At 54.9% G+C, this 21,875-nt stretch overlaps 1 protein-coding gene across 1 annotated transcript in view; it reads left to right on the plus strand.

The window, feature by feature from the left end:
* Positions 1-21,875, plus strand: part of LMX1B (LIM homeobox transcription factor 1 beta) — a 70,862-nt gene that overhangs the window by 20,926 nt on the left and 28,061 nt on the right. The gene's annotated exons all lie outside the window — the stretch shown is intronic.

The raw sequence follows: 21,875 nt of genomic DNA on the forward strand, positions 1-21,875 counted from the left end.
AGCGGCCGTGGGGGGCACGAGCTTTGTAAGGCCCGGTGAAGAAGATGATGTTAATAAATGGAGAGTGCTTCCCGGCTCCAGCCGCAGGGCCGCCCCGGCTGAGGAGGCCTTGGGGCCGCGGTCGTGGCGGGCACGCACACGTCGCGCGTTCGGGCACAGGGCAGCGAGCGCCTCGTCCCCCCAGCCACCGGAGCGGGGCCGCGGCGGGCGGGTGGCGCGCGCCGGCCTGTGCCGGGGCATCGGTGCCCAGCGGGGCTGCCCTGCGTGCGTGACGCAGGCACTGCCGCCATGTCGTGGTGCTGGGCCGACCCCGTCGTACGAGCGACGACGGGACGGGCTCCGGCCTGGCTGCCGCCATAAGCAGTTCCCAAGCAGTTCTGCCCCCATCCCACTTCCAGGTGAGCTTGACTCCTTGCGCAGCCCGGGCACGGTGCCGTGCTGACACGGCTCTTCCCGTGCCGGGAGCTCATCCAAAGCCCCCAAGCCTTCCCGCTCCACCACAGGGAGCACCCGCAGCCTGCGAGCAGGGGAGGCAGCGGAGCGGTGCCGCGGGGCTCCCGCGGACCGGGGCGGAGGACGCGGCGCTGCCGCCCGTGGGCGCCGGGGATGGCCCTGGGCCTCGCTATCCCCGTGCGTGTGCCACGAGCGGGACCGTGGCGTCCGTGATGGCCCCGTCCCAGCCGTATCCGTGTGTTTGGAGACCGGCCGCATACCCGTGTGTGAGCACCCAGGCCAGCAGCCGCCACATGCTGCTCATCCCCCTGTGTTCTCCCGCATGGCAGCCGGGACCCCTGGAGAGGTCCTGGGACTGGACAGGGCTTGGAAGAGGCGATGCCGTGAAAAAGTGTGTCACATTTGGAGTAGAAAAGGGAGTCAGCCCTTTCTTTCTAGAGGGGTTCCTTGTACAGGGTTGCTGAGCGAGTCCCTGCTCCTTCCTTCCTTCGCTCAAGAACATCACTGCTATCTCATTCACGTGTGGCATGACCTGTCCACAAGCCGCGGCACCAAGACACGGTTCTGGGGATGGCACCAGAGGAAGCTGGAAATGTCTTATTGCAAACCACAGATGGTGCCACCGGCTCCAGCAGAGACATGGCTGCATGCATTCTTACCTACGGGACGGGGAGGAAGGAGCTGACCTTCGCCAAGAGCAGAGCATAGGCAGGGGAGATGCAGGTTATCGTGGCTGCAGCACAGGGCTGCCCTCGAGCCAAGCTCCCAAGGCACTCGTGCCTCTTGCCGGGCTGCCCGGGCGCAGCTGAGGCTGCAGCTGCTCGTCATGGGCTTCACCTGGGCTCTGCAGAGGTTTAAAAAGGATCTGTGCGCAGCCCTGGCTCCTCCGCAGAGCGTTTGGCAGCATCAGTGTGGGATGCTGCGGCTGTCTCCATGGGGTGCTGCGTTCCAGGAACACGGGGAAGGTTTCTGTTTGCTTGGGCAGCAAGCCCTTCTCCTGGCTTGCGAGCCGGTGGCTACTTGACTGCTGTTGCAGCGACATGAGCCGCCCGTCCAGGCAGCGCCTGCCTTGCTGCTGGATGCTCCATGGCATAGGCGGCTCCGGCGAGGGACGGGCGCCCCGGCACGGCGGGTGGAGCGACCTCCCAGACGAGGAGCCTTTGGTGTCTCCCTGCCGCCGCGGAGAAGGTACCTGTGAGCTTCTTGGTGAATCCTTTAGTCTCTGGTGGTCTGTAAATAAGCATAAAATGTATGTTAGTTTTGGCTCAGGTTTCTATTCTCAGATGAATGAATTTGAATGAACTTGTCTTATCTGTGGAATCTCTCCTGGAACTGATGTTTGCAGAGAAGATAAATGTGCTGCTGCCTGCCTGCTTGTCCTGACTTAATCCGCAGTGCACCGCGTGGTGTCCCGGGGGCTGCGAGGAGCTGGGGGTGTCAGGCTGCCAGGGCCAGTGACGGCAGCATCTCGGTGCCATCGCGAGGAGGCTCTGGGCTGCGTGTTGGCAGTAGCCCGTGTTTCTTGTCTTGTTTTTCCAGCCTGTTTTTCTGTGGAGGGTATTATGCGTTGGTGTCCTGCTGCAGCATCCAAATGCTGCTGTGTACTGAAAAAAAATCCTTCCTGCCGGTGTGTAGGGCAGGCAGCATACCTGCCCGGGACTGCACGGACTTGGCTACCTTTTGTAAAGGTTAAACCAGCTCAAGGGTGAGCTGACCTCTCTCTTTCCAATTCCTTGTGCAAATTCCTGTTTCTAGGTGCTTGGGAAAGTCATAAGTGAGAACAGGCTGCATGTTGCTGAAGTCCCTAAGCTGCAAGTTACAAGTGTGAACCACCAAGATCCTATTCAACATGGGCTGTTGAAGTATAGATTCAAACTTAGTATCAATAACCCTAGAAAGATGCAATATGGGCAATAGAGTCTTGAATGTTATTTTCCTATGAATATAATGTTTTATCGGAGAATTGTTAAGACATCTTTTAGACTAAGGTTTCCTTCAAGGTGGAGATAAAATGAACTGAAAATGACTGAGGGGTGAGCAATGAGCAGTCCCCATAGGCTAAATCTCAGTGGGAGAAAACACTTAAAGTTTCTTTAGTGCTTGCAGGTTCAAAAGTCAGGGCTGGTTTCAATTAGGCTGGGAGAGTCTCCGTGATAAACAATTCCTGTGGTCTCGAAGCAGAGGGGCGAGCTGCATGCAGCCGCGCTGGCTGCTCGCGCTGGCCCTCTTCCCTCTGCTCGGGGAGTCACTGGCTCTTTGAATGAAGTATTTGTCATCATTTGTATATGAATTCTTCTGAGTTCTTTAGAGCAAGGAAAATGCAGTTTTCTGGTTAAGGCATTTTTGGTCTGAAAATTCCCCAGTGTATCAGCTTAAAATACATGACGCTTGTGCAATCCTGTATTTTCTTTAAAGAACCGGAGAACGTGAGCATGTGCAGATGTGTGTGTGTGTGTGTGCACGTGTGTGTGGCTGGGCGACCCCGGATCCTGCCCGAGGAGACGCTGTCACGGGTGGGCTGCTCCGCTGGCCTCGCGCTGTGTCGGGCAAGGGGAGGGTGCAGGTCCTGTTAGAGCTCCTGGACTGTCTCCGCCTTGGGTGGTGGTTGCTTGTGCTGGTGATCAGCCCTAAACTGCTGATGGTGCTTTCCCGTGAGGTCCATCTCGGAGAAGCTGCTGTTGGGGCAGTGCCCCCGATGGGAAGCGTTGCATCCTCTGTGCTGGTGCCGCCGGGTGGGCAGGAGGTCACCACTGCCTTCCTGCATTGCTCAGGGCTGGCACCCATCACCGCTTCTAGGGTCGCCAAGCTCCTGGCCACTCGCTGTCAATCCTGTTTGCAATTTATTTCTAGATGACCAGGAACGGCCACCATAAACATCAATAAATACAGTAGTGTTTCCACAGTCAAATAATCTTGAACTACCTGATAGGCAACTCTGCCCAGCTCACAGAAATCATGGTGATGGATGTATTTTTCTAGCATCGGGTTTACAGCACTTCAGCTTCAAGAGCATTAAATAGTCAGATCCAGCCGTGAACACAGATAATAACCACAGCCTGTTGTTGGATTTCTTGGCACGGGCTGGAGCTAGCTGCTCCGCTTGTAGAATGGAAAAGTTTGAAGTTGCGTGAAATGCCGCCTCTTCGTGATCCCAGATACCTCTATTCTGACTTATTTACCGTTAAAGATTTATGGTAACATGCTCAGAGATCAGTTACAGGATTCTGTACAGTAATTATAGATCAACATCTGCTCTTAGTACAGGCAACTACTTATTTTTAGCAGAAATGCTGAGTACAAGCTTGCTTTTCAGTATGAAAAGGAGACCTTAGCATTTTCCCATACGTGGCCAGCACAGCAGAGCCTATTCAAATGAATCTTGGTGAAAGAAAGAATTTTTTTGACAAATACTTTTTCTGTGCAACAAAACAAACTGCTCAGAACAGTTCAATAAGCCTCCTTAAATCATGCACTAAACAAATCCTTGAGACCAGGAGGATCTATTTTTATCATGAGAGCTTCCATCACAAAAGCTGATTTAACTCCTTAGGGTGAAGTTCACGCCAGTGCACGTCTCTGTGGAAGATCAAACTCCTTTTAACAGATGGATGAAGGACCTGCAGAAATCTTGTGTTTGGAGTGCAGAGCAGATGTCCTTGCACAAACATCCAAGATGTGTACTAAGGAACTTCTTTATAAGCCTGTCTTGGTAACTTCACTAGCAGTGTCTTGATTTCAGAAAACTCTGCAGAACAAACACGGTGGTAGTTCAGATGTGAGCAAAAAAAAAATCTTACTGTGCATTTTGGAGCAGTGTCTTGCATGGGACAGCTTAGGAAGATTTTTGTGGAGAGAAATTTATGCAAACTTTGTAGCTCAGCAGTTTTTAAGTTATTTGGGGAGGCAGCTGTTGCCGAAGGAAAACATACGACAGGGCAGAAGCCTCCTCGCTTTGCGCGCCTGCAGGTCAGCGAAGCGCAGCGCTGGGAGACGGGCGGTGTGAGCAGCAGAAAACTGCTGCCGTAGCGTCCTGTGCCGCATGCACGTGCGGTGAGGAGGACACCTGCGTGCTGGCGACCAGGCCTGCTCCAACACGGCCATTCCCGCTCAGGAGAGCGTGGACGTGGCTGTGAACCCAGCGCCGGTGGCCACGCAGGGCCGACCCGTGCATGTGCAGAGCGTTGTTCCTTTGCAGGTCCTGCCCTGCAGACGTTTACCTTTCCAGAGGGCCCTGGGTCTGCTGGGGACTTGCCACCTCCATGGCAGTGGAGGTAATGTCCAGTGCAGAGCCCTGGTTTCGTGCTGCAGCAGATGGGCTGGGAGCAATTGTGCTCCTTGGGCTGCACCTGAGGAATTCCTGCAGGCAGCGGCTGTGAGGAATGGCAGCGTGCAGGAGCGCTGTGCCGCCTCCGTGTGTGTGCCCCGGTGCGCCAACCGGGACTTGGATACCCGAGTCTGGCTGCCAAATCCGTCACGGACCGGGGCTGCGTGTGAGGGAGCGGCAGGGCTATTTCCCTGGCAGGTGTGATGTACAGGCTGCAAACTGAAGCAATTGGGTTCACGGGGATGTAAAGCAGTGGGGATTTGTCCCCTCCTGATCCATAGGACTGCTCGGTGCCGGCGGCGCGTGCCGGGGGTGGCACGGTGATGGCAAGGCCTCGGGCAGCGCCGCTGGCACGGAGCCGGGAGCGCGGGGCAGGACGGGGCTCCTGCAGAGGCCTCGAATATTCTTGGTATTCCTGCAGCGATAAAACATGTCTACAAAGGTGAGCCCTGACGGGGGGGGAAAATAAAAATGGGGAGCTTCACAAACAAATTCATATCAAAGTTGATAGGCTAAATACTCTGGCAGTGCAGAAATTAAAGGAAAACACCTCCAGACTGGACTTCCATCTCACTAGACCGTGGTTTGGTTCTTGCTTTCTTTTTTTTTTTTTTTTTTTTTTTTTTGTTGACCTTCTGCTAGGAGCATCTTTAGTCTGAAGAGCTGCATCTGGAAGCCCTGCTTAAAAACCATACAACAGGAACTGTTTTTAAAAAAAATGGGTTGAATCCTGTGTTCTGTAATTAAGCAAGGTTCCCACTGAGTTTGGTATAGGTTCTATTCACTTTAAAGATGCACAGAATTCATTCCAACTTCAGAAATTTGACTTGTCATGTGGAGATCAGAATTTAAAGCAATATGCAAGCTCTGCTGTTAAAATGGCTCGGGGTGTCAGTGTTGAGTTGTTGAGAGTGTATAAATCATATGTGTGTGATTCCAGGGCTGGTACCTGGGGATTTGCTTGATATGATTATAGGCAGTGCTCTGCTCACTTAGTTCATTTTGCGCCCGCCTCGGGAGCGACCTCGGGAGGCGTTTGCATTGATTATTTCCCTCACAACAGCCAGCACAGTTCAAATAAAGCAGACCATGCATAATTAAAGGCATCATTGCTTTCTCACTCAAAACAGTAATGGGGCAGTGGATCTAATTTCCTACTTAGCACAGAAAGGCTGTGCTTATTAACTATTCCTATGATTATTGTTTACTAAGCTCATTTTAATAATGGCATTTTTCCTGGAAGACCCGAGCTGCTCGGCACGTGCAGCCGGAGCCCGGCAGGGCCGGGGGCGGCCGGCGGCGTCGCAGCGGGCGCCGTGCGCGCGGAGGAGTCGGGAAGCAGCATCCATGGGCGGCAGGGCCGGGCACGGCGGCACCCGCTCCCCGGGGCCGCGTGGCCCCTTTCCTGCACGCGCGGCCTGGCCCTGGTGCGCGGGCTGCAGCGCTCCTCCCGCCTTGGTGCCACCAGGTCGGCACCTCCCCGCCCGGTCCCCAAGCGGCCCAGCCAAACGGCGTCGCAAGGAGGATAGCGCATGCACGGGCAGTGCTTCGGCAGGGCACGGGGCGGCGGGGCCGCGGGATGTGCAGCTGCGCCAGGAGCGCGTCGGCCGCGCGCCGCAACCCGGACGCTGCGCGCCGGCTGCCGCGGCCCCGGGCGAGAGCTGCAGCGCACGGGCGGCCTCGAGAAGCGATGCATAACGCGGCCCCGGGAGGCTTGCAGGCCCCAGCTCTGCAGAACAGATCCCTACTGGGTCCAGGCACCTCCAAGTGTGAACAAAATGGTTCAGTTGGGCAGTTGGTACCAAAGGGAGCAAAGCCAGGAAGCCCCGTCTCGGTCAGCCTCCAATTTTTCTTACCTTGAGCAAACCAAGTTAAAAGAAAAGCTTACGAGTGAGCAAAACAACAGTGCAAACTCTTGTGCAACAAGTCTTGAAGCCAGTTCGTTCCCCCGGCTGTTAAATACCGGACAAACCTCTGGTTAACTTTAGCAAAGACCAACGACAAGTGGGTTATGGCCATTGTAAATTGTATCTAACAGTTTAATAGTTGCAATACCTGGTATGTTCCTTCTAATCATATGTGTCTGGTGTGCTGCAGAACAGGGAACGCATCTGGACCTGGAGCAGCTGACGTGGAAAGTTGTTTTTCTGTTTACAGTGTAACTCCGCTCGTGAACTTATTCTCGAAGCGTGAGTCTTGTGTGCGTGTAGATTCTGTACGTTCAGTGTGTGAAAAGGGAATATTTTATGTGTGAAAGTTGTTAAAATTCTAGTGACTCTTTTTGGGAGGGTTGAAATGGCCAAACAAATGCAGTGAGCGGAACGTGTGTGTTGGGTGCGGAAGGTCGTGATCTCCAAGGCGGCTGTCTCTGTTCTGCTGGAAGCACAAGGCCGCATCCCGGTGTGCCAGCCAGGGCTGCAGCCGCCGAGGTGCCCCTGTGCTTCCCTAGGAGAGGACTCCTCCCTTGGGCCTTCCCGGGACGCAGCTTTGGCTGTTCAGGTGCCTTTAGCCGAGTAACGTGGGCGCAGAGCTGCGGGGTGGCAAGGGGCTGTGCGTGCGGCCCCGGCTCTCCTGAGCCTCTGCTAGCGGCTTCCCCTGCAGCTCCGCAGCAGGAGCAAGTGCGGCTCTGCCTGGCACGTGGCTGGGATGCAGCAACGGTGCCTTGCAGAGCCGTCGGTGACTTTGCTGCTGCTTTGTGCCAGATGCACTGTGAGATAGCTGGGGAGGGTTTGGGCCGCTGTGCCCTCGTGAAAAGCAGGGTCTAGGGGTGGACACTCCCTTTCAACACATCCCCAGTAAAGCTGGGGCGGTCCTGCAGGGCCTGAAACTGCAGAACATGTCACACGAGGCACCAAGATGGTTCAGAAGTCTGTTAAAAATGAGACATCAGTGAAACAAATCAAAGCTTATCACATCCCTGCAGGGTGCTCTGCCCTGGACGTGTCCGTGGTTGTTCTGCCCCAGCCTGGGGAGCCCAGGGGACGCATCCCCCACGCTGTCTCCGGCCGCGGTCCCTGCAGCCCCGTGTTGTCACCTCCGGACAGCGCTCTGGGCTCGGTCCTCTCCGGGCTGTCCTTGGACGGAGCAGCCAAGCGCCCTCGTGCCGGGCTGCTGCCTCCCTGCCCTGGCGTGCGCCCTCCCGAAGCAGCGCGCTCGCAGGAGCCACGTCTCTGCTGGCCGTGAAGGCTGAGCCTGGTCTCAGCTGCCGTCCATGCAGGAGGCCGGTTCTGTGCAGGGCCCTGAGGAGCCGGCAGACACCGCGCAGAGGGAGCAGTTGGGCCCATGGAGGAGCAGCGCCGCGCGGAGGCAGGAGGCTCCGCTGTCCCTGGCAGCCCCACGCGGTGACACGGACCCGTGCAGGGAGCGTCGGAGCTGAGATCAGCACCGAAACCCCTACGGTGGTGCCACTGCAGCAGAGGCTTCCAAGAGCCGTCCTGCGGGAGCAGATGTGACAAGGGCTCTCGCTGCACGCGGGGAAAACGCAGGGTTTCCTGGTGCAGCCTCGTCGGGCGCTTGGGCAGGTGGCCAAGCGCGCGTTGGCCCTTGCCCTGTGACCTTGCCACGCTGACGCGCGTTCACACGTTGTTGGACGGCGGAAGAGCTCTGCATCCCCTCACCGGGAAGCGCTGACATCCCTGTTTTCGAGGTGTTTGCTGCAGCACCAAGCCTGCTCTGCAGCCACTGTTTGCTGCTGTTTGCTGCCTGCGGCTCCCTTTTCTGTTCAGTTTGGGGCATTTCTCGCAACCCAATAGGAGTGATACTTTGTTCTAGTGACCATTAGATGTGGCCTGGGGTATCCTCTCGGCGCACACACGCGAGGTATCTCTCAGCTGACTTCTTTAAAGTATGTTTTCGATGCCATATGTCAGTTTTAGGTGTGATTACCTAATTTGTGATTACCACTACCTAACCCTATGCTGCCTTTCACCGTATAGGACTGGTCAGGGTATGTCAGGCATCCCAAGTGTTAGGGGCAAGAGTACCAGGAGCATTTAAACTATAGCAACTGCTCCTATAGATGAGACATAGCTATTGAGTCTGATCTGATGAGTCCTAAAATTATTTCTGCGCTCAAACAAGCGGAATTGGCTCCTAAGGGTCTCGGAAGACCTAGCTAGAAGGGTTTTTGTTGGATTCTCCGGTGTCCAAGCCGGTGCTGCCGTGGCGTCCGCGCGGGCGATGCCGGTGCTCCCGAGGACCTGGGATGCGGCGCTGCTTGCAGCCACCCTGCTTTGTGCTGCCTGCTTCCAGCTCACAAAAGGAAAAATAACTGAGATTTGTCTTGTCTTGGGCTGACAGTGCAGCCAAGTGATTGCCAGTCCAATTTGGCAGTTTTTAATCATTTTATCTCTGTTCTCCCCTCTCCGGGGAGACAGTCAGTGTTTAGCAGTCTGCTCAGAAAGACCTTGGGGCTAGTTTCCGCGGCAGTGGCTCAGAGCTCCGATTATTAGCTCTGCTCTTAGGAGCACACTCGGATCTTTCCCAAGGGAGCGGTGTGAAAAATTAACACAGGCTTGGAGCAGCAGTGCAGCAGCAAGCTATGTAACTGTAATTACTCCATTGATATTCCTCACACAATAACACTGTCATCAGTCATTTACATAAACTTTTTCTCCATGAAGAGGGAATGGCTGCTTATAACCCTATTGGGTGCTTCCAGAGCATGCATTATACATTTTATTTGCTCTAATTTTAGGCTCAAGGCCTGTAGGAACAGGGAGAGGAAATGTGCGGATTTTCCTTGTTCTTCCCACTGTAGCAGTAAGTGTGACAGACCAAGTGCATGATCCTGCAGATGGGCTGAAGGGTGTCCAGAGGGGATGTAGGGAATTATTTCTGGAATTTGGAATTTTAGGAAATAGGCCTATATTGTTTAAAAAATAAAAGGGGGATATTGGGAATACTGAGCTCTGCCCAGATGTCTTGTCCTCTCTGGTCCCTCCACACCAGCCCCATGTGCAGGGCTGGGCCGCCCGGCACTGCTGCCCGTGGCGCTGGGGCGCCTTGTCGAGCCCCGCCGGCAGCGCGCCCAAGCCGAGCGCGCCGTACCCACTGCTCGGCGTGCGCTCCAAGCGTGCCGAGCTCTATGCCCAGCGTGGCCACCCCGGCGTGCGGGTGCTCTGAGCGCGCCGTGCTCCATGTCCAGCATGGCCACCCGGCACGTGTGTGCTTCGAGCACACCGTGGCTGTCCCAGTGTGCGCGGGCGCTCCGATGCGCGCTGTGCCCGACGCTCGGCGTGGCCGTCCCGGCACGCGGGCGCTCCGAGCTCCATGCCCAGTACGGCCATCCCAGCGCGCGCGGGCGCTCCGAGCACACCTGCCTCTCCTGAGCACGAGGCGCGCGGCTCCGTCACCGCCGGGGCAGGATGTTCGCGCCCTCGCTGGAAAACGCGCGCTGTGGCGGGAATGGCACTTCCGCAGCTGGGGCCGCGGAGGCGGCTCCCCGGGCCGAGGCCGATCCCGCGTGCGGGAAGGACGGCGCTGTCGGCGCAGGGACGTTATTGATGTCCCAGCGCGGCGCCCGCCTGCAGCACCGGCGCGGGGGACCGTCCCCGCCTGCCGCGCGGCCCTCCGGCCACGCCACAGTCAAATTTCAGTTGCTGAATATTTAATGAAGCCTGCGGTGTTTATTTGGTTAGCCTGTCGATTTTTATCGTTCTGTCAATAGCTTCTCATATGTGGCACGGTGATGATCTTTAGCAGCCTGTCCCCTGGGAGCCGAGGCACTAAATGTAATTATGGATTTTATACCGCAATGTGTTTGATATTTCCACTGATCTAATTGCAGTCTGGTAGTTTATTGTTTGGCATTTTAATGGCGTTCAAATGCTATGGAAAATTTGATTTCTCTTTATAATTCACCCTAACATCATTAATGCTGGTAGCCGGATGGCATGGATTTTAGAGGGCTAAATATATAGGAAAATCATTTTTTTAATAAGGACCAAAACAATCTGAGTTTTAACTAAAAGGAAATCCATGTTCTATTTTTTTCACACTTCCTCTTTGTCACTTTCCATTAAACATTAAGATTGCTTTGCGGAAATGGCAAAACAAATGTGAGATCTTGCCAAGCCAAATGCAAGCACTATATGTCTTCTGGTGCCGGCTTTGCTGCGGAGCTCAGAGATCCTCCGGAGCCTCTGACAGAGAAACAGAATGAGAAACATCCATAAAAAACTCTTATCAGACTTTCTGTGCTCTGTGCCAGACCCCTTTCACTCGATAATTAATCCTCCATATATTTCCTTCCTCAGACGTAGCTGGGGAAGCCCTGAGCCAGCCGCTTTGTCAGACACATCCATTTGTGTTTTTTAAAGCCAGATTTTGGTGGAATTTCCCGACTTTTGGCTGTTGGCACAAACAAGGGGCACATCCGAGCTGCGCGGGGCTGGGTGGCTTGGGGGAGTTAATCCTGGTGTTATTTTACACATCTACAACGCTTTTATTGTGCAGTAACTCATGAGTTATGGGTCCTCTGCAATTGCAAAATAAATCCTTTAATTAACCACCTAGTCAGAAACAATTTAACCTCCTCAGTGTATCTCATAAACTACATTAGCCCCAGATTTATTTAGAATAGCGTTGTGTAAGTGTGATCTATTTACATTAAGAAGTATATGCCCTTCATTAGATGGAGTACGCTGAGACAAGGAAACACAAATCTATTTTATAGGGTTTCATCTGTAGCTTTTAATGATTTTAGCGAGTGCTTTCCAAACAGGAGCAGGCGCGTTCCGGCGCGGAGCGGTGCGGCGGGGCCGGCGTGCGCAGGTAGCGTCGCGCCGGCCCCTTTGCAGGCACCGCGGTGAGGAGGGGACTCGCCGGCTCCGTCTCGCAGCAGAGACGCGAATGCCAGGCCCATCGCGTTGTAAATCTTGGTGACTACTGATGCTCAAGCTTGCTTTGTGGTTAGGAGTTGAGGAAGATTAGAGAGGTTTGAAAGCTGCTCATTTAATGTAACCGAGTAGAAAAGCTGACCAAAGATAAGTCGGAGCAGAGCTGGAGCGAGGTGCCAAAGCGCCGCAGGGAGGTGGAGAGCGCGGCTGCCTCCGCGGGCGGCTGCTCCGCGCAGGGGCCGCGTCTCCCTGCGGATCGCGGATCGCGCCGGGCTCGGCCGCGCGGGTGCCCCGGCTGCAGCGCCGCTCTGCAGCGCGTCGGCGCTGGGCGCGCGGAGCCTGCGCAGAAACCTGGCCAGATGGTGCCCCAAAGCTCGAATCCCAAATCCCGTCCGGGCTGGGGCCCCGCGCGCAGGCCAAGCTGCCGGCGGCCGCTTCGGAGGAGCGCTCTGCAAACAGGCCAGCACCAAAACCACACCTCGCCCGTGCATGTGCCAGAAAACAACCAGGTTTTTCCAGCTTTGGCCTACGAGAAAGCCAGTCTCGGGGTTTTTGGTTGATGCTTTTGTTTGTAGCAACTCGAGCTAACGTTCTGCTGCAAAATTGTCGAGAAACCTAGTTAGCAGGAGTTAGGAGAGGCACCAAGTTGTGGAGTGAGGCAAGCTAATGACATAAGGCCGAGCCCTCCAAGTGATCTGTTAGCGGATGATAGATGGATGTGCACCTCACCGGCAGCGCCACCAGCCTTGCTCCACGCCGGAGTATCTGTCAAGATGTTAAGTGGACGACCGCAATCAGCAGTGAAATAAGACCTGTGTAATCTGATGTTCCACTTAGGAAAGAAAACAAAATTCCTGCCACCTAATACGAGACTGCACTGGCCAGCACACAAAGGCCTCTCAAGGAGGCGAGGTGTCTGATAAAATCTTTACACCTCATTATCATTTGTAATTTAGAGATATGGGTGCAGCTGTATCTACACATGGTGCGCGATGACATTTCCAGGGATTTTTATCTGCGGCTGCTCCCAGCCAGCAGCTCTTTGCTCACGTGTGCGCTTTTGTCTCCCTTTCGGGTGCTCCTGGGCCCGAACCTTATCTTGCTGCAAAGGGGAGGTGGCCTGTTAAAATCTTGCAGAAGGGGCATTTTTATGTATATAATAAAGGCAGCCTTCACATCCTCCACTATAGTAGTTAGGTTCTGGTTAATTAGCTGTACAGTCAAGTTGTCTAGTACAAGATGACAAGAAATGGAGGATTTGTTGTCTGGAGGTGTATCCTGCATCTTGGGGAGAAATTGAGAGAGGAAGCAGCAGTATTAAGGGAAGCGCAGTTGGAATAAATGGCTCGGAGGGGAGAGCCCAGAAAGGCCCCCCAGCCCCGCATGCTCCACGGCTCCTGGCTCGCTGGCCATGGGCTCCTCGGCTCCCTGCACGGTGGCCAAGGCTCTGCTGAGCGCGGCGGGTGGGCTGAACGCCAGAACCGGGACAGAACCAGGACAGAACCGGGACGGGGGCTCCCGCCGCCTCCGCGCGGCTCCCCCAGGCACCTGCGGAGCCGCCGGACGGATCCCTCGGCGGAGGCGCAGGGCTGCTTGGTGGGGGGCTCTAGTCCAAGGGGGCTCTAGTGCTTTGAAAATTGCACGTGACTTAATCTAGGGGGTCTAATTTAATAGTTAAGGAGAAATATTCCAGTGACGAATAATGCATTTGTATTATTGTATTTTTTTAATAATAATCATAAAAAATTAAGTGGGATAGAGCACATTGTCCCGAGGTTTGTTTTACAGGCCGTTGGTACCGCCCGTGCGATGCAGCTTGTGTGGCACCAGGCCTTTCCCTGATCCCTCCCCTTGCTCGTGCCTGACCCCGTTCCTTACCCTGGAAAAAACCCCATGGCCGTGTGAGGACCCTCCATGTGCCGCGCACAGGCCGGTGGTCTGGGCTTCCTCGTGTGTGACTGGGAGGGAGAAGAGGGACAGCAGTCACTGAAATACCTGTCTTTCATATTCTGTGCAAAAAGCCTGTTCTTGACCCCAAAGTTATTTAAACTGCTCTGAGATCAGTGCGGCCATTATTATCCCCGGTTTAATTATGGAAAGGAGTGGGGAGAAGAGAAGGTTTAAAGATAAAAGGGAAGAAGGAGGAAAGAGGATGAAAATGCAGATTGAATGGGATGTCATGCCAGTGTCTCCTTCCCGTGGACCCGCCGTGTCCGCGGCACCCGAAAGGCTCCCGGTCCCCGGCGGTGCCGCAGGGAGCTGCACCGTGTCACGGCTGCCCGGCGCGTTGGCCCGGGCCAGGGCTGCTCCCTGCCCGCTGCAGGCGGCGCGGGGCAGTGCACCGGGAAACTGCTGCATGCAGAAAATCGCTAGTGCAGCGAAGTGGAGCCGCTCGAAAATCAGCGAAGGCCTCGTCGTTCCTCGCGGTGGCTTTCGGGCCAGCTGGAGGAGCCGCGCTGCCCCGCGCCGCTGCCGCGCGTCGCCCTGCGCCGGTGAACCGCACTGGGGCCGGGGCAGCCCCCGCGGGCACCGCAGCCGGCTGCGTTCGCGCTGCGCTCGCGCTGCGTCGTGCGGTTTTTATGCTGCGTGGGCAAAAAGCTGCCCTTTGCGTTGGGAGCTGACCTGCAGCGTTGCACTAACCAGGAGTGAGGCTGGCAGTCATTAAGTAATAAAATACCGGTTACACAGCAAAAGGAAAGCCGGTTTCCATCACTCCTCCTGCTATTTGTGTTGCAGCAGCTTCTAAGGGTCCAGTCTGGATTATGACTGGGTTCTACAATCATGATAAAAGCCTAAATTTGGAACCATTGATACCTGCTGGCTTTGAGTATCTCTACTCTTTGATAAGCTACAAACAAGCAAGATTTATATATAAACTCTTCCTGATTTAGCAGTGGGGAAGAATATGCTGGTGTGCACATCATGGCTTGTCAGACCATAAAAACTATTTTATGAAGGTTACTGAATAATGTTGCAAAGATGTAAATGCAAAAAAAAAAAAGTGGAAAATGCATTTTTCAAATATATTCCAGGCAGCAAATGTAGGGGCTCCTATAGGAAAAGTCAGTTAGGGATGTGATACTTCATGAGGGGTGATAACAGTTTTGAGGGGGGCTCCAGCCCTTTCTGGCGAGGCGGGCAGGTTGGTGGCAGAGGCCGTGGCCGTGATGATGCTGTGGATGGCCCTGTCCCATGGGGCACAAATCCCGCCTGGTTGGGGTGAGCCGGGAGAGCCGCCGAGGTGGCGGTGGCAGCAGTACCAGCAGGGGGGCAGCGGCGCCGCGTCCCGAGCCCAGGGCCGGGCCCTGCGGGTGCGGGTGCCGGCCGCGCGTGGGCTGCAGCCCCCTGTGCCCGCGCGGCTCTCCAGCAGCGGGCGGCCAGCAGCGACGTTGGCGTTCCTCCGCGCGGACCCGCTGTGCCGATCCGCTGCTCCGCAGCGTAATTCCAGGCAGCTCCTTTCCAGCAGGAAGGATCAAAGTCCCCAAATGAGAATGTGGCGAACTCGATACCGTGCCGCGCGCCCCCGGCAGGGACAATGTGCACTCTGTAACCGAAGCCTCGGGGTCGCGTAACGCAACACCCCTGTGCGGCCCCCGCGCTGACCCGCCGCAGGCACCGGGCACCAGCCACGCGTGGCAGGCGTGACGAGCGGCAGCGCGGGGCAAAGCGGAGCCGGTGCCGGCGAGCCCAGCGAGCGCCTCGGCCGCAGAGCCGCGCGGGCCGGGCCGGGCGCTCGCGTTCCGCTCCTCGCTGCCCGCTGTTTTGTTTTATCATGGGCAGAGCTGCTGGCTCGGCACCGCGCGAGGCGGGCCAGGGATCCCGTGCATGGAGGAATTCTTACAACAGCAAGGAAAACAAGAGTCAGCAACAGGGGAGCTTTGGCCAGCATTTTTAGAGCAGGAAATGTGGAGGATACGGGAAAGAGAAAATTAACGGCATGGGGAGTATGGTTGTGCCAGCTGCTGTTGTGACACCTCATCGTTTCCAGCCCGAATGCCCGCGCGGGCTGCGCTTCACCCGGCGCTGCCGGGTCACCGCGTTGCACAAGGAAAGGGCAGTCCCGACGAGCTCGCCGGCGCATTCGGAGCCCAGCGCGGCGCAGGCCCCGCGCGCGCCGCGTCTCTGCGCCCCCGAGCTCCCCGTTCCCGCTCAGAGCAGTGGGATGTGCCGGCTGTACCTGGGTTAAACGCCAGTGCGATGTTTTATAGCCCATGGAGGGGTAATTACAAAGGACAAAATCACAGGTTTTATAGCAGCTCTTCCCAAGGGTGCAGTTAGGAAAACGGTGTGTGTCATGTAACCAATTTAGATAATGATTCTGATAAAGATAAACTGAATTGTTTATAATAAGTAATTGGGGCTGCAAAGGCCCAGGTGACAGTGACGAGCGCAGGAGCTCAGGGAGCTGCAGGCCGAGCGCTGGAAGCTGCGCTCGGGGGTTGCACCCTCTTGGTGACGCTCATCAGGGCTCGGGAGCAGAGAGCGGTTAACGGTGCGAGAGTCTTCATCCCCGAGACGCTCTCGTGCGTCCGTGCTGGGTGCGAGGGGGGGACGGAGCGGCCGGCCCCTGCGCTGGGCGAGGAGGTGCTGGAGGGCTGAAAGCGCCAAGGAAAAGCCCCCGCCATCCCCTGCTCCCAGGAAGCCCCAGGCACGAGCAGAGCCGAGCCGGGAAGCATCCCGGGCTGCAACGTGGCACGGCTCTTCCGCGGGCAGGACATGACTTGATGAGTAGGTTATCTCCCCTGGGATAAGACAAAATCCTCCAGACTCGAGTGGAGGATCTCCTCTAGCCTATTAGAGTATGACAAGATGCAGTCCGGGCCGGTAAGCCTCTATCGATCACAAGATGAAGTAAAGCCCTAATTACCATTTAATTGCTGCCTTCAGCCTGAGCTGCCTTTCTCGAGCGCCCTCCGCATCCGTCTGCGGGGAGGCAGCGCCGAGCCCCGTCGAGAGCCCCGGTGCCCGCGTGCGCGGCCGCGTGCTCCTGCGAGGACCGCGGGGACCGGCCGTGGGCGCTCGGGGGACACGGGCTGTTCTGCTCAGGAACCTCTGGTTTTGCGGACTTGGGAAGTAAATTATTTTGTGGAAGAAGCAGCAGCTCTAGTACTTCATGTAGGCTAATGCAGTCCAGTGCGAGCTGCTGAATGTAAGTGTTATTAACGACAGCTTTTCTGCGCTAGTTTTCCAAAATATTTTGAAGTTGATTTGCATATGTTCTGAGATGCTGGGGGTTGGTTTGCTTTTAGGTGCTGCTCACTATTGCTCTGCTTTTGCAGAGTCTCCGTGGCAGGTGTTTTCCAAGCAAATTGCAGGAGCAGAAGGATGCTTCTTGTCTGAGATCCTAGCAGCTGCCCTGACACGGGCATGCATCACCGGGACGTGTCTGCACTGGGTGACTCGGAGACACCAAATCCAGTTTCAAAGATAATTACAGACCATTAGCACCTGACACATGGAGTGTAATAACAGAGTAAATATTGTGGCAATCTTTGGAAATACATAAATAAGTAGATAAATGTGCTGAACAGAGCCGTCTGGCTTTAAAAGCGAACTCCTTGAAACTGGAACTGCCTGAGGAAGGGACAGGGCTGGAGCTGGTCGCTCTGCTCCCTGGATGAAGGACGCGGTGCAGGACCTGTCGTTTCGCTGCCCGCCCGGGGCTGCCCTCAAGCGCTCAGCCGAGCTGCGCACGGTGCCAGGAGCCAAACCGCGCTGCTTGTGCAGCTTTAGGGAGCGTTCACAGATAACGGGCAGGGTTTTTGAAGGTGCCCCTCTTAGAATAAAAAGCTGAGCAATGCAGCAACGTAGTCCCTTGTAGTGACATCCCTTTGCTTTGGTTCCTGAAGACCTGAGCTGCTGTGGCCTACCCCGTGATGCTGTAGAGTTCATTTAAGGCCCTCAGTTAAGAAATCCCAGTAAGCGACATCGTGGCTGCTGCTGCAGTGCAGGGCGCGCTCACGAGTTGCAGCGATGCTCCTTCATCCCGCGTTCTGTGCGGGGATCTGAAGAACTGGACAAGGGCATCGCAAACCTCGAGGCAGCCGCGCAGCTGCTGGGGCAGTGCCTGGGCGCTGGGTGCGGGGAAGCAGCTGCCCCCTTGGGAGAAGGGCCGGGCTCGGGACGCAGCGCGGCCGCTCGGGCGCACCAAGCGCTGCCGCCTCGTGCGGGCCGTGGGACACGGCGCGTTCTGCCCGTGCCCCTCAGCACTGCGAGGATGGGTCACGCTGTGGGGTAAAGACACTGCAGCTTCAGGTGTAGGGCAAAGGACAGAGAAATAACAAGCAAGACCCGCTAATCCAGTGTTTCCTGGAATGGGTTTTGTGCTCGGATACTCTGGTCTCGGTAGTAGTGGATTGAGTAGAGATGTGACTCTCCTGTTTGCTTGGCTTAGCAGCTTCTGCCACGCAAAACTGGAAAACATTTGGTGATCTGTTTCGGGTAGTGCTTCTCCACTCAGGCTCCTTGGTTTCGAGAATCATTTATTTCTCAGGAATTCTGGTGGAAATTTTTCTTAACTCATGGACTATTTCATGGCATTTGAGATGACACCTTTCACTCAGATCCTGAAATTGCTTACAACAACAATAGTTTTCCATACTTTTGCTAATAAAATAAAATAAATAGCGTGTAATGGTGGACAGGGAGTTTGCAATGCAAGGATGCATTTGTGGAGACGAGTTTCAATAAACTGCTAACGGGAACAGACAGTGAATTTTAAAATTGGTTCCATCTTTGTGGTGTAGTCAGGACCCTCTCGACGCTGCGCTTATGAAACGTTCTTTGCTTAAGATAAACCAACAAACAAAAAAGCAGCTCTCCTCACCCGCTTTGGTTTTCTCTGGGTCAACATCTCAACCTCTTGATTAGATTTGGAACCTACTAATTAGATATAATTCATTATCTGCAAAAATAAGATCAGAAATCAAGAGCTGCTTTTCAAAATAAGGCGTTCTTTCCCCTCATCCATCATGGCTGTAAGTAACCAATTTAAAGTCAGACAAATGCATAACCAGCATTATTACCTTGTCATAACTAGTTAGGGAGAAGGACCCGGAATACCCTGGCATTATAAATGGCTTTTATCACATTATTTTGCAGTTATTTGTCAGCTACTTCGGTTAAGATAAATGTAGAATAATAATCAGATTCTGCAACTAAACCCTGGACAAGGTTTTGTTAATTGCCTGGACGCTTCCGCAGGCGAAAATCTCAAGCGCGGGGCCTGTCCCGCGCGCTCCGTGGGGCGGCGGAGCGGAGCGCGGCGCCAGGGAGTTACCCCATGGCTCTGGGAAGCTGCTGTCCGCCCGTCTGCCAGCCCTGGTCCTGCTCGGCCTCCGTGGCGTTTCATTTCTAACGCTTCGGCTAAAGGCTGAAGTCGCCCAGCCCCGGAGCACAGGAGCGAGGCAGGGAAGTAGCGATCCTGATAGCGGCTCCCGTGCCTTGTTCTGAAGTGGAAGTGCAGAGGTGTGCAGCTCTCGGAGGTGGCTGGGGGAAGCAGGACCCCTGCTCTGGAGATCAGGATGCTTGGGGCAATGCTCAAACACACACAATGTTCACGGAGCCCGCAGGTGTTTGCAGGTTTTCAGCACACACCAATCTCTCTGCGGGCAGATGAGGACAATGTCCTGATCGCAGCCACACGCTCCATTGATAAAGTAGAAGACACCTCCTAAAATATTTGCTTTGCATGAGGCTCCCCCTAGAAAACAATATATTTAATAATTAGCAGTTCTAATATCAGATCACCTCGAGTGCCATGTAGGTCACCCTCATTATAGAAAATATTATTTAAAGTATATTCATTGACTTGTTGTTTTTGTGAAATTGATTCTAATTAAAAATGTTAATATAATCACAGCTTAAAGAGAATTACAGCAGCAACAGGAACTTTTGCAGAAGACAATTTGTTAGATCAGGAATTGCTCTTTGCCTCCCTCAAAGCCCGAGTAATCACTAGGCAAAGGAGCTCTTTTTTTTTTTTTTTTTCTTTTTTTTTTTTTTTTCCTCCAAATCTCCATGAATTTCATGCCTTCTGTCAGCCCACGCGCACCAGCTCCGCAGTTGGGCTGATCGGATCCGCAGCAGAGCTGCCCGTGGGCCCCGACTCCTTTAGAAACGGCAACAAAAGCGGCGGCTCCCGCGGCCGGCCCCGCTCCGGCAGCGCCCGCGCGGTCCCTGCCCTGGACCTGGCCCACCTGCCCTTCCCCCTGGGGATGTGCTTCAAAGGGCACAGCCAACACAAGGCTCTTCCCTTTCTGTTTCTGGTTTTGTTTTTTTTCCCTTTTTCCAGCCTAGGTGGCTGCGGCATAAAAAGCCTTGACAAACTGTGAACATTAATGTCCCGAACATAATGAGCAGCAACCATGCAGCACATGGTGCATGTCTGCTTATTGGTGAATTTAACTCACTTTAATTGCAGCGTTACTTGTGTGACGGAGATGTAGCCCTCAGAGGAATCATTTGAGAGGGGAATGGTGTATTTGCGTAAAATTAAAAAAAAAATAAGACAACAGGCTAGCAGATAATCTGCCATAGTCGGTTATAGTTAAATAATTGTCATCGGGATGGTGCTGGCTGCGGGCGGAGCGGCCCTTCTGGAGGGAGGGATAACGGCTTGCCCGGAGCGCGGCCGCGGGCGCCCTGGCCCGCGCTGGTGGCCGTCCCCGTCCCCGCTGGTGGCCGTCCCCGCGCGGCACCTGGGCGCAGGCGGCTGCCCCGGGGCGCCCGGCCCGGCCGCTTCAGCCTCTTCCCCATTATTCATCCCACCGGCCGCAAACAGCTGGTCTTCAAGGGAAATTACCTAATGAAGCCACAATAGGGCCATTGTGTAGGCGTGACATCTCTGATAATAAATTAATGCTTTCGGGAGATTGACCGCACTTGTCTGTGTTCTGTGTGTTACAGATTCAGCTGCCTCGTCTTGGGCTGCTTTACATAACTGACGGTGTAAGACCAGTGTCCAACTGCAAGTTATTCCCCCCATTTCCAGATCTAAGCCATAAAATATCTTTATTTGTTCAGCATAATCTTGGCTGGGCATCTCTAACCTATGCTTTGAAGTGATGCACACTTGTTTGGAGTTGGTTGGCTTTATTATGTCAGATCTAGCCTAGAATTAAGTGCAAAATTAAGCATTTTTATACCAGGAATGCAAACAGAGTATGGACATAGGGATACTTTTCCTGCACTTAAACAAACCATGTTTTCTTACACTTCCTATATGCTCATCATTGAAGGAGCCGTGGTGTGGAGAAATATTCCCCACCAAACTTCCCCAGATTACCTGGATATGACTTACTTATTTAAAAGTGCATGGCCTATGTGAAATACCCTTCCAAGACTGTTATTTTAAAGCATGCTGCAGGTGTGACTTGCCTTTACTGATTGTATGCAGGCATGTGACTAGTTTGTGATTGAAACAGTCTTTTCTCTCTCTAAACTAAATGCTATCAAATCTCAGTCCATATCTGTGGCAAATCCTGTGTTTTTAGCTCAGTTTTAGCTCATTTGGTAGAACCAATTCTCTGAGTTTCAGCACCGTGCTGCTTTTCCTAAGTGCCCAACAAGCAGAAAGGGCAGCGCTTCAGCTTTGCTGAGTTTGCTACGTGCTTGCGGCTCCAAAGGGAGCAGGCCGAGGTGGGCAGGGCTGGGAGCAAGCCGGAGTTCCCGTGGGAGCAGCAGTGGAAGCTGAGGCGAGACGCGCGGCCGGGGCGGGTGTTTCGGCAGGCGCGGGGTGCTCGGTGGCCTTGCTGTGCTCGCGCCTCCTTGGTGGCGCTGGAGCAGACGTGGCACCGCCGGCGCCTCCGTGCTCGCTTTGCGGCACCGTGCGAGGGCCGCTCTGACTTGAGCACCAACAGAGGGGTTTGACAGCACGTGGGTTTTCCAGCGGAAAGAAAACCACAAGGAAATGGTGCGTTGAGGAGGCTGCGCTGGGCGCTCCTCTGGGATGGGGATGTGGCTGAGCGGGGTAGAGCATCCCGCAGCCCTCGTTCCTGGATGGAGCCGGGGTCCTGCTGGCCGGGGCTTCCCGGTGCCCACGTGCAGGTACAGTGACGCCAGTGACGGTAGCGCTGGTCCCCACGTCCCAGGGCACCTGTGAAACCAGGTATTCCCAGAAGGGAGCTGCGGAGGTTGGGAACGTCTGGGAGGGTCTCGTGCGGCTCCTCCGCTCGCCAGCTCTTGGGAGCAAGGAGCGTTCCGGGGAGCAAGGAGCGCTCCTGGGAGCGGGTCCCGGCTGCGCACGCGCTGCGCGCCGC

This window comes from Tinamus guttatus, unplaced genomic scaffold (genome assembly GCF_059628265.1).
Source record: "Tinamus guttatus ecotype Peru unplaced genomic scaffold, ASM5962826v1 Tinamus_guttatus_pri_ptg000226l, whole genome shotgun sequence".
Lineage (NCBI taxonomy): Eukaryota > Metazoa > Chordata > Aves > Tinamiformes > Tinamidae > Tinamus > Tinamus guttatus.